The sequence below is a fragment of the Microcaecilia unicolor genome, chromosome 7, assembly GCF_901765095.1.
Source record: "Microcaecilia unicolor chromosome 7, aMicUni1.1, whole genome shotgun sequence".
Classification (NCBI taxonomy): Eukaryota; Metazoa; Chordata; class Amphibia; order Gymnophiona; family Siphonopidae; genus Microcaecilia; species Microcaecilia unicolor.
This window is the reverse complement of record NC_044037.1, coordinates 250,583,411-250,595,651: the sequence shown is the minus strand read 5'-3', so window position 1 is coordinate 250,595,651 and position 12,241 is coordinate 250,583,411. Positions and strand designations below refer to the sequence as shown.

The window sequence follows — 12,241 nt, the reverse complement described above, 5'->3', positions numbered from 1 at the left end:
TTCTGTCACATTTGTCATGATTCTCTTAGAACTAAAATCTTCATTGTAATTGGTCCTTCTTTGTGGAATGCTCTACCATTATACCTTTGCTTGCAACATTCTCATATAAAATTTAAATCTGTATTAAAAACATTTTTTTTAAAGAATACATTGCCTAATTAGTTTATTGTTCTAGCCTGGGGGAGTTTTCTGAACTCGCAGCAGACTTGTCTCCTTTAGGTTTTCTTACTGAACCACCTTTCCTATCCTAACATTGTAGCTCCACCTATTCCACTATTTTATTCAATCTTGTTAAATCTTATCTCAACATTTTTAATATTCAATGTATACCGCTCAGAAGGTACTTCTAATGGGTTGTATATCAAAGTCTTAATAAACTTGCTATACCTAAAAATGGTTTTATTGTGTGTGTTTGTCATCAACATAATCTTCTTTTCATAGTCTTTGCTTTCCATATCAGCAATTTACATTTGACTTGCCATTCCTATTATCTTCAGTTGGATTCTTCTTCCATTTTATGAAGGTTGTTCTTTTAGCTCTAATAGTTTCCTTCACCTCATTTTTTTTAACCATGCCAGCTGTCATCTGTCCTTCCTTCCACCTTTTTAATATGTGAAATCTCCTTGGTCTGGGCTTCAGGATGGTATTTTTGAACATCTATACCTGATGCAAAATTTTGACCCTTGCAGCTGCTCCTTTAAGGGTTTTTGTTTATTTTTTACCCATTCTTCTCATTTTATCATAGTCTCCTTTTTGAAAGTTAAAAGCTAACATATTGGATTTCCTGTGTACTTACTCCAAGTATTACAGCAAGGTTGTAATCACTCAAGTAGCCCCAGCACCATTACCTCCTGCACCAGATCATATGTACCAGTACGGACTAGGTCTAGAACTGGACCCTTACTGTTGGTTCCTGAACCAGCCGCTCTATAACAATGTCCTCGATTTCGTCTAGGACCTTTGGGGCTCATTTTCAAAACACAAAAACGTCCAAAAAGCAGTACAAAGCAGCAAATGGACTTTTTTTTGCCAAAACATCCAAATTGCTATTTTCAAAACCCATTTTTAAGACGGTTTTCTATGCAGCTCATCCAAACAACAAGGGGATGTGTTGGGGGCAGGATTCTGGAGTTCTCAAAACTTGGAAGCTTTTCTGTCATAATGAAACAAAGCAACAACATCCGGGGATAAAAGTTAGACATTTTGAATAGACCTATTTCAATCACGATTAAGTCACTAAAAGGTGCCCTAAATGACCACTGGAGGCATGACCTTCTTACTCCCCCAGTGGTCAATGATCCCCTTCCCACCCATAAAGATGTGAAATAAACAGTAAATACCAGCCTCTATGACAGTTTCAGATGTTATGGCCAGTCCTATTAGAGCAGCAAGCAGGTCCCTGGAGTAGCCTAGTGGTTGGTGCAGTGCACTGCAGAGAAGTGAACCCAGGCCAATATCCTACTCTGTTACACTTGTGGTGGAAAGTGTGAGCCCTCCAAAACCCATCAAAAGCCTACTGTATCCACATATAGGCGACAACTGCAGATACAAGGGTTATTGTAGTGGTGTACAGTTGGGTACAATAGATTGTTGGTGGGCTCACCATACAATATAAGGGGTAATGGTGAGATGTGTACCTGGGACCTTTTATGTGAAGTCCACTGCAGTGCCCTCTAGTGTTCTGCTGGGATGTCTGTGTGGCCAGTCTATTAAGAATGCTGGTTCCCCCATACATCCCAATGGCTTGTTTTTGTTTTTCCCTAGGATTTTTTTTTTCCGAAATTGGTCCAAAAAGATAGATGTACTGAGAACAAAATATCAATTAGCCAACTAAATAGTAAATTTAAAACAAATCAGAGAAAGTATTTCTTCATTCAACAAGTAATTAAACTCTGGAATTCGTTGTCAGAGAATGTGGCAAAAAGCAGTTAGCTTAGCAGGGTTTTAAAAAAAAAGGTTTGGATAATTTCCGAAAAGAAAAGCCCATAAGCCATTACTAAAATGAAGTTGGGAAAATCCACTGCATAATCTAGGATAAGCAGCATAAAATCTTGTTTTGCTGTTCTGGGATCTTTCCAGGTACTTGTGAACTGGATTGGCCACTGTTAGAGAAGAGGAAACTGGGTTGATGGACTTTTGGTCTCTCCCACTGTAGCAATGCTTATGTTCTTATGAAACAAAATGTTGGATGTTTTTCTGGTTTGAAAACGGTCATTTTTGCTACTGGATTTTTGGATATTTTCTGCAACATGTCCAAAATCAGATTTAGACATCATATCAAAAATGCCCCTCTTACCTCCCTAGCATGCTCTGGTGTTACATAGTAGATAACGGCAGAAGAAGACCTGCACGGTCCATCCAGTCTGCCCAACAAGATAAACTCATGTGTGTTACTTTTTGTGTATACCTTACCTTAATAGAACCAGGGGACACAAGATGAAATTAGAATGTGGTAGGTTTAAAACAAATCGGAGAAAGTTTTTTCTTTACTCAGCGCGTAGTTAGACTCTGGAACTCATTGCCGGAGAAGGTAGTGATGGCAGCTGGCCTTGCTGAGTTTAAAGGGGGTCTAGACAGATTTCTGAAGGAAAAGTCCATTGATCGTTATTAAATTTGGGGTTTTTTGCCAGGTTCTTGGGGCCTGGATTGGCCACTGTCGGAGACAGAGTGCTGGGCTTGATGGACCTTTGGTCTTGTGGCAGTGCTTATGTGCTTGATTTGTATCTGCCATTTTCAGGGCACAAACCGTAGAAGTCTGCCCAGCACTAGCCCCGCCTCCCAACCACCAGCCCCGCCTCCCAATCTCGGCTAAGCTTCTGAGGATCCATTCCTTCTGAACAGGATTCCTTTATGTTTATCCTACGCATGTTTGAATTCCGTTACAGTTTTCATCTCCACCACCTCCCGCGGGAGGGCATTCCAAGTATCCACCACTTTCTCCGTGAAAAAATACTTCCTGACATTTTTTCTTGAGTCTGCCTCCCTTCAATCTCATTTCATGTCCTCTAGTTCTACCGCCTCCCCATCTACGGAAAAGGTTCGTTTGCAGATTAATACCTTTCAAATATTTGAACATCTGTATCATATCACCCGTTTCTCCTTTCCTCCAGGGTATGCATGTTCAGGTCAGCAAGTCTCTCCTCATACATCTTGTAACGCAAATCCCATACCATTCTTGTAGCTTTTCTTTGCACCGCTTCAAATCTTTTTACATCCTTTGCAAGATACGGCCTCCAAAACTGAACACAATACTCCAGGTGGGGCCTCACCAACGACTTATACAGGAGCATCAAAACCTCTTTCCTTCTGCTGGTCACACCTCTCTCTATACACCTAGCAACCTTCTATCTACGGCCACCACCTTGTCACACTGTTTTGTCGCCTTCAGATCCTCAGATACTATCACAAGATCCATCTCCCTGTCCGTACATATCAGACTCTCACCGCCTAACACATACGTCTTCCGTGGATTTCTACTCCCTAAGTGCATCACATTTTGGTGATATCCTTCAAAGATATCTTAATCCAAACCATGCACTTTTCCCAGTTTCTAGTTTAAAAGCTGCTCTCTCTTCTTTTTAAATGTTGATGCCAGCAGCCTGGTTCTGCACTGGTTATGGGGAGCCCATCTTTCTGGAATGGGCTTCCCCTTCACCAAAATGATGCCCAGTTCCCAACAAACCTAAAACCCTCCTTCCTGCACCACTGTCTCATCCACGCATTGATACTCTAGAGAGTTGCCTGCCAGCCTCTTGGGTCCCGCATTGATACTATGGAGCTCTGCCTGCCTGTCTCTTGGGACCTGCATGTGTAACAGGCATCACTTCTGAAAATGCTAACCTGGAGGTTCTGGATTTCAGCTTTCTACCTAAGAGCCTAAATTTGGCTTCCAAAACCTCACTCCCACCATTTTCCTGTGTCATTGGTACCCACATGTACCAGGAAGGAAGGAAGGAAGGAAGGCTGGCTCCCCCCTCCCCCTGTCTAAATCTTATGTAAGAGACATGAGTTCTAGCACCTGTGCACCAGGCAGGCAAGTGACCAAGAGATCCTCACGACCACCAGCTGCCCAGCTGTCTACATAACTAATAATCAAATCTTTAACTAAAATGGCAGTCCTAACCTTTCCCTCCTGGGCAGAAGTCCCTTGAGACACAACCTCAGTTCGAGAGGATTTTGCATCCCCTCAAGGACAGGTCCTGGCTACAGGATCACTCCCTGCCTCTCCATGGAGATGCTGTCCCTTCAGGTGACCTTTCTCCTCTGTGGCAGCACAGAGATTGCCAGCTGGAGGTGGAACTTCTCTACTATGTCCCTGTATGTCTCCTCTATAAACCTCTCTGTCTGCCTCAGTTCCTCTAAGTCTGCTACTCTAGCCTCCAGAGATCAGACATCAGATTTCTCACCAGTTGGGAGATAATCAAACATGTGACACTCCATGCAAAAGACTGGATAGCCTTCACCTCACTGCTGGAATGCTGCCTGATTATATTGTTGGGATTTCTTAATTAAGTTGCCAATGGAATAGGAGTTTGTAAGGTGAAGTTGCCTAAGATTGCTTGTTATATGCTAGGCTATACTAATATTTCATTTTTATTGTTATTAGTAGATTTATGGACCTAAGTAAACTATTTCTAAGAGCTAATTAGAGGCTGACAGAGATGCCCTAACTAACTCTCTCGCCTCTTAATTGGTTCAACGGCCAATAAATCAGAGATCAAGTCAATGGTGGGTAGGAAGGAATTAAACTCTAAACTGAGATTTCTTGTGATTATTAGCTGTGATTTACACTGATACTATAGTAAACTGTAAAACAGTTTCTTTAAAATGCTAGCTCATGGAACTGTAACAGAGACTTTAAATGCTGAAAAAATTGCCTTTGCTAAATATGCAGGGTAACTGTATCAGTATGCTTCTTGATGAGGTTGGTGACTTTCTCCACTTTGTCCCTAAAAAGACTGATGTCTCAGCAAGGGAAATACGCCAGTTTCTCCTAAACCGCAGTTCTAGGTCCAAAACATGAAGCCAGAGGAGCCTGTGCACGCCAATAACTAAAGCGTAGACCCCGGACGCCACATCAAAAGCATCATAGTTCACACAAGCCCAGTGCTTTTGACACTCTTTCTGCTTGGTTACTAGCTCACACAGCTATGCAGCCTGCTCTGCAGGCAGAGTGTCCACAAACTCCACTACACTGAGTGCCAAGTTCCGCAAGTGGATGCTGGTGTAGAGCTGGCAGGACTGTTTGCGGTGTATAAGCAAAGAGCCCTGGGGGGGGGGGGGGGGGGGGGGGGGGAGGGAACCAAAACTTTCCTCTCAAAAGACTCCAGAGTTCTAGCATCTTGCCCTGGGGGCACTGAGGCACATGTTCTAGTACTCTTGGCTGTTTTGAGGACGGATTCAAACATCATGGAATGGTGAAGAAGCTGCTGCTTCTCCAATCCAGGAACCTTCTGGACTCTGTCTTGCTAGGAACTAGCTGTACAGAGAGAGGGGTCTCCCAATTCCTCAAATGCCCTGTCTGAAGGATGCTGTGCATGGACACTCTCACAGCTTCCTTGGGAGGGGTGTCAGTGAAGGACATACAACATCTCAGCCACATGCTTGCCTTGTACCGCCAAATTATTTTATTTATTTAGATTTTGCTCACACCTTTTTCAATGGTAGCTCAAGGTGAGTTACATTCAGGTACTCTAAATATTTCTCTGTCCCCGGAGGGTTTACAATCTAAGTTTGGACCTGAGGCAATGGAAGGTTAAGTGACTTGCCCAAGATCACAAGGAGCAAGCAGCAGTGGGATCTGAACCGGCCACATCTGGATTGCAAGACCGGTGCTCTAAACACTAGGTCACTCCTTAGCCTTAGCCATCTCCCTCAAAAAAGGAAACAAAAAGGAAAGCTCCTCTGGGGTATACCTTTTCCTTTCCTGGGGCAGGGAGGACCTGAAGGTACACCATGTCAGATGACCAAAAGAAATCTGTATCAGACTCAGCAAAATACTCACGCCGCTGTCATGGACAGGATGCTGGGCTCGATGGACCCTTGGTCTTTTCCCAGTGTGGCATTACTTATGTACTTATGAGTCTATGCTCATCTGGGACCACTAGACTCATATCCAGAGTCTGGGCAAGAGTGCCGAGTTACAAGTCCCTTCCCGATGTGCTGGAGCAAAGCACTGGACCTTCTGATGCTGACATCGGCACCTAGCGATGCATCGGTGTCCATGAACAAGTGACAGGCAGAGAATGGGCCTCTAGGATAGGTTGAGGCGGTACTATGGTTAACACCAACACCCTCGATGCCTGTGTGTGGCACCAAGTCAGAAACTGCTCCAAATCCTCATCCTCCTCCAAGCACACAGCCGCACTTTGGAGGCCAGCAACAGTAAAGGCAGGGCAAATGTTGGTACAGGGACAGCCTGCGAAGGTGATGGAGCTGAATTGGAAGGCTGGTCCTAACTTCTAGGAGACTGGAGCATCGGCACAGACTCCACAGAGGGAGTGGTCCTCACTGTGGTCCTCACTGTGCTGATGCTTCTCAGGTACTGGCGATGCAGATGACTGAAGCTCCTGGCATCATGTTTCGAAAAGGTCCATGTCTATGCTTCTTCACCTCTGTTTGATGAACAAACATTGGCGTCCTTTGGTGCCGATGTCAAATCCTTGTGTGTCCCGGTGTCCAGTCCGATGATGCCTGGCCCAACCCCAGTGTTTGATGCAGCTCCACCAGCCATGGGTAACAAATCCTCCGATGGAACAGACTCGCCAAAATGTCTCTTGCATGTGACCTCTTGACTCTTTAGGGTCCTTTTCTGCATTTTAAGACAGAGTTTACAATTAGATGTATTATGGTCTGATCCAAGGCATGGCAAGTATCAGTTATGAGGAGCAGTCACCTACATGACCTTGCTATACCAAGAACACGTCTTAAAACCACTGGGAGTTGGGCAAAAAGAGCCACAGCAAAATCAAATGGATTTCTTATGTTTTACTTAAAAAGGTCAGACAAACTAAAGAGCAACTGAAAACGGAAGGGGAGAAAAAATTACTATTAAGGTCCTGCATACATATCAGAAAAACCTGCAAGAAGGAAAAGTGCAAGAAAAAATATAGGCCATACTGAGGAGAGCTGAAAAGAACGCAACTGCTGGTCCTACACGATTTGAGTCGGGTAGGAAGACACCCGCGCATGAGCAGTATGGAGCTACCAAAACCTTCTGACTTTTCTACAACACTGGATAGCGTCTATATCGGGATCCGTCAGATGACGATATTCATATGTAGTAAGAGATATCCTGCTTGTCTTCAGAGAAATAAGCTTCTTCCCAAATGCGTGAAATCTTTCTCTTCAGCCTCAGAGGAAGTCATAGTAACATAGTAGATGACGGCAGAAGAAGACCTGCATGGTCCATCCAGTCTGCCCAAGACAAACTCATATGTGTATACCTTACCTTGAATTTGTACCTGTCCTTTTCAGGGCAGACCATATAAGTCTGCCCAGCAGTATTTCCCGCCTCCCAACCACCAGTCCCGCCTCCCATCACCGGCTCTGGTACAGACCGTATAAGTCTGCCCTCCCCTATCCTCGCCTCCCAACCACCACCCCCTCTTCCCCCCAACTGCTCCGCCACCCAATTTCAGCTAAGCTTCTGAGGATCCATTCCTTCTGCACAGGATTCCTCTATGCATATCCCACGCATATTTGAACTCCGTTACCGTTTTCATCTCCACCACCTCCCGCGGGAGGGCATTCCAAGCGTCCACCACCCTCTCCGTGAAAAAATACTTCCTGATATCTTTCCTGAGTCTGCCCCCCTTCAATCTCATTTCATGTCCTCTCGTTCTACCGCCTTCCCATCTCCGGAAAAGATTCGTTTGCGGATTAATACCTTTCAAATATTTGAACGTCTGTATCATATCACCCCTGTTCCTCCTTTCCTCCAGGGTGTACATGTTCAGGTCAGCAAGCCTCTCTTCATACGTCTTGGAACGTAAATCCCATACCATCCTCGTAGCTTTTCTTTGCACCGCTTCCATTTTTTTAACATCCTTCGCAAGATACGGCCTCCAAAACTGAGCACAATACTCTAGGTGGGGCCTCACCAACGTCTTATACAGGGGCATTAAAACCTCCTTTCTTCTGCTGGTCACTCCTCTCTCTATACAGCCTAGCAATCTTCTAGCTACTGCCACCGCCTTGTCGCACTGTTTCGTCGCCTTCAGGTCCTCAGATACTATCACCCCAAGATCCCTCTCCCCGTCCGTGCCTATCAGACTCTCCCCGCCTAACACATACGTCTCCCTTGGATTTCTACTCCCCAAGTGCATCACTTTGCATTTCTTCGCATTGAATTTTAATTGCCAAACGTTAGACCATTCTTCTAGCTTCTTCAGATCTTTTTTCATGTTTTCCACACACTCCGGGGTGTCCACTCTGTTGGAAATCTTGGTGTCATCCGCAAAAAGGCAAACTTTACCTTGTAACCCTTCGGCAATGTCACTCACAAATATATTGAACAGAATCGGCCCCAGCATCGATCCCTGAGGCACTCCACTACTCACCTTTCCCTCCTCCGAGCGAACTCCATTCACCACCACCCTCTGGCTTCTGCCTGTCAACCAGTTCCTAATCCAGTTCACCACTTCGGGTCCTATCTTCAGGCCATCTAGTTTATTTAAGAGCCTCCTGTGGGGAACCGTGTCGAAAGCCTTGCTGAAATCTAAGTAGATGACGTCCATAGCACGTCCTTGATTCAATTCTCCTGTCACCCAAAGAATTCAATGAGATTCGTTTGGCACGATTTCCCTTTGGTGAAACCATGTTGTCTCGGATCTTGCAACTTATTGGCTTCCAAAAAATTCACTATCCTTTCCTTCAGCATGGCTTCCATTACTTTTCCAATAACCGAAGTGAGGCTTACCGGCCTGTAGTTTCCAGCTTCTTCCCTATCACCACTTTTGTGAAGAGGGACCACCTCCGCCGTTCTCCAATCCCTCGGAACCTCTCCCGTCTCCAAGGATTTATTAAACAAGTCTTTAAGAGGACCCGCCAGAACCTCTCTGAGCTCCCTCAGTATTCTGGGGTGGATCCCGTCCGGCCCCATGGCTTTGTCCACCTTTAGCTTTCCAAGTTGTTGATACACACTCTCTTCTGTGAACGGCGCTCTATCCACCTCATTTTCAGGTGTACTTTTGCCAGTCCCTCTCGGTCCTTCCCCAGGGTTTTCTTCAGTGAAAACAGAACAAAAGTATCTATTTAGCAAATTGGCTTTTTCTTCATCATTTTCTACATAGCGTTTTCTTGTATCTTTTAGTCTCACAATTCCCTTTATTGTCTTTCTCCTTTCACTAATATACCTGAAGAAGTTTTTGTCTCCTCTCCTTACATTTCTAGCCATTTGTTCTTCCACTTGCGCCTTCGCCAGACATACCTCTCTCTTGGCTTCTTTCAGTTTCATCCGGTATTCCTCCCCATGTTCCTCCTCTTGAGATGTTCTATATTTCTGGAACGCTAACTCTTTAATCTTTATTTTCTCAGCCACTTGCTTTGAGAACCATATCGGTTTCCTTTTTCTCTTGCTTTTATTTACTCTCCTTACATAAAGGTCTGTGGCCCTGTTTATTACTTCTTTTAGCCTGGACCACTGTCCTTCCACTTCTCGTATGTCCTCCCAACCCATCAGCTCCTTCCTCAGGTATTCTCCCATTTTGTTAAAGTCAGCTCGCTTGAAATCCAGGACTTTGAGTTTAGAATGGCCGCCATCCACATGAGCCGTTACATCAAAACAAACCGTTTGATGGTCACTGTTTCCCAGGTGTGCAGCCACTCGGACATTTGACACACTATCCCCATTCGTGAGCACCAGATCCAACGTGGCTCTCTCCCTCGTGGGTTCGTTCACCATTTGTCTGAGCAGAGCACTTTGGAAAGCATCCACAATCTCTCTGCTTCTTTCCGATTTTGCAGATGGAACCTTCCATTCTACATCTGGCAGATTAAAATCTCCCAACAACAGCACCTCTCTTTTCTTCCCCAACTTTTGAATATCAGCGATCAGATCTTTATCTAGTTCTTCCAATTGTGTCGGGGGTCTATAGACAACACCCACGTGGACCAAGGTTCTATCCTCTCTTTTTAAAGTGATCCATATCGCTTCTTCCTTTCCCCAGTTCCCTGTCATTTCAGTCGCTGCGATATAATTTCTCACATACAGAGCTACTCCTCCACCTATACGTCCCTCTCTATCCTTCCTAAAAAGATTATAGCCTGGTATGTTTGCATCCCATTCATGGGAACCATTGAGCCATGTCTCTGTGACTGCAACTATGTCCAAGTCAGCCTCCAAAATCAGGGCTTGAAGGTCATGAATTTTATTGCTTAGACTGCGAGCATTTGTGGTCATTGCTTTCCATGTACATTTCCTAGTATGTGTTTTGGTTTTAGTGATTTGTGAGGGTGTTTTCTGTTTGGGTACCTTCTCATATTTTTGTTCCCCCTTCCTTGCTTTTTCTTTTTTTTCCGCTTCAGTTTTATTTTCAGGAACATCACAGTGCTGTAGTGGAGCAAAAGAATTTTGTAGTGGCAACACTTGTGCGGTGGATGCTTCTGTGTCAATTGTTACAAAGTTAAAATTTTATATTTTGTACAATATGACTAACCACCCACAATTTATCTCAATAGAAAATAACTCCAACATATTGTCTCCTTTATGAGCTAGCTTAGCGGCTCTATGTATTTTCTAAAACATGGGTATCCATTTCAAGAACTTGTGTCCAAATCTGAACCACCTATTGTAAGTCAAATAGTCATGAAAAGAACTTAAACAGTAGAAGACAGGGATGGATATGTCGGCATCTAATTTATAAAATGTCAATACTTGGTCAGCTCTTGCTGGCGCGAACTTGGCTATAAGCCCATTCCCAGTTTTACCAACTAACATACTTGAGTCTTATTTGGATAGTATTAGCAAGAACGGCTATTAAATACACACCTCATTTGCCTTTTCTTTATCCCACAACATACTATTCTACACTTTTATACATTGATATACTAACTTTTCGTGATTACAATCAATGTGATTTACATATTGTATATAGACACTGAAGGGGGTAAATGTGCTACCCATGTTACAAACACTGCTGGTAGTTTTTACATACATGATGGATACCAGTGATCAACAGCAGAACTACAGAGGTAGTTTTATTCAAGGCTGTGGGGTCGGTATACAAAACCTTAGACTCTGACACCTCTATTTTTCTACTGTCTGATTCCGACTCCAGCAACAACTACTGATATTAGCCTTTAAATTTTTAGTTTCTGGATCTAAAGTACCGGTAAGTATAGCGAAGATACTTACCTGTATAGCAGGTATTCTCAAAGGACAGCAGGCTGGGTCGACGTTCGCGTTGGCCCAGGAAACGGCAAATTTTCCACAGTAAAATTTAAAAAGTTTTGCCAGAGTCTTCTGGCGCGCAAACAGCACGCACTGCGCATGCACTAACGACTTCCCGCCTGTCGCATGAGCGTGGCTCTTCAGTTCAATCAAAAAGCACAGAACAAACTAACAACAACTCCAAAGGGGAGGTGGGAGGGTTGGTGACAACAATCAGCCTGCTGTCCTCGGAAGAATACCTGCTACAGGTATCTTCGCTTTCTCAGAGGACAAGCAGGCTGCTTGTTCTCACAAGTGGGATATCCCTAGCAACTAGGCTCACTCAAAACAATGAACATTGGTCAATTGGGCCTCGCAACAGCGAGGACATAACTGAGATTGACCTGAAACCATAAACAACTAACTGAGAGTGCAACCTGGAACAGAACAAAAATGGGTCTAGGGGGGTGGAGTTGGATTCTAAACCCCGAACAGATTCTGCAGCACTGACTGCCCAAACCGACTGTCACGTCGGTTATCCTGCTGAAGGCAGTAGTGAGATGTGAATGTGTGGACTGATGACCAAGTTGCAGCCTTGCAAATCTCTTCAATAGAGGCTGTCTTTAAGTGAGCCACTGCCGCAGCCATGGCTCTAACATTATGAGCCGTGACATGGCCCTCTAGAATCAGCCCAGCTTGGGCATAAATGAAGGAAATGCAATCTGCTAGCCAATTGGAGATTGTGCGTTTTCCGATGGCGACTCCCCTCCTGTTGGGATCAAAAGAAACAAACTGGGCGGACTGTCTGAAGGGCTTTGTCTGCTCCACGTAAAAGGCCAATGCTCTTTTGCAGTCCAAGGTATGCAAATT

The 12,241-nt window shown here is 44.4% G+C and overlaps 1 protein-coding gene across 2 annotated transcripts in view; it reads right to left on the bottom strand.

Annotated features, from left to right (window-relative positions):
* Positions 1 to 12,241, bottom strand: part of PRPF40A (pre-mRNA processing factor 40 homolog A) — a 202,727-nt gene that overhangs the window by 111,763 nt on the left and 78,723 nt on the right. The window lies entirely within an intron of this gene.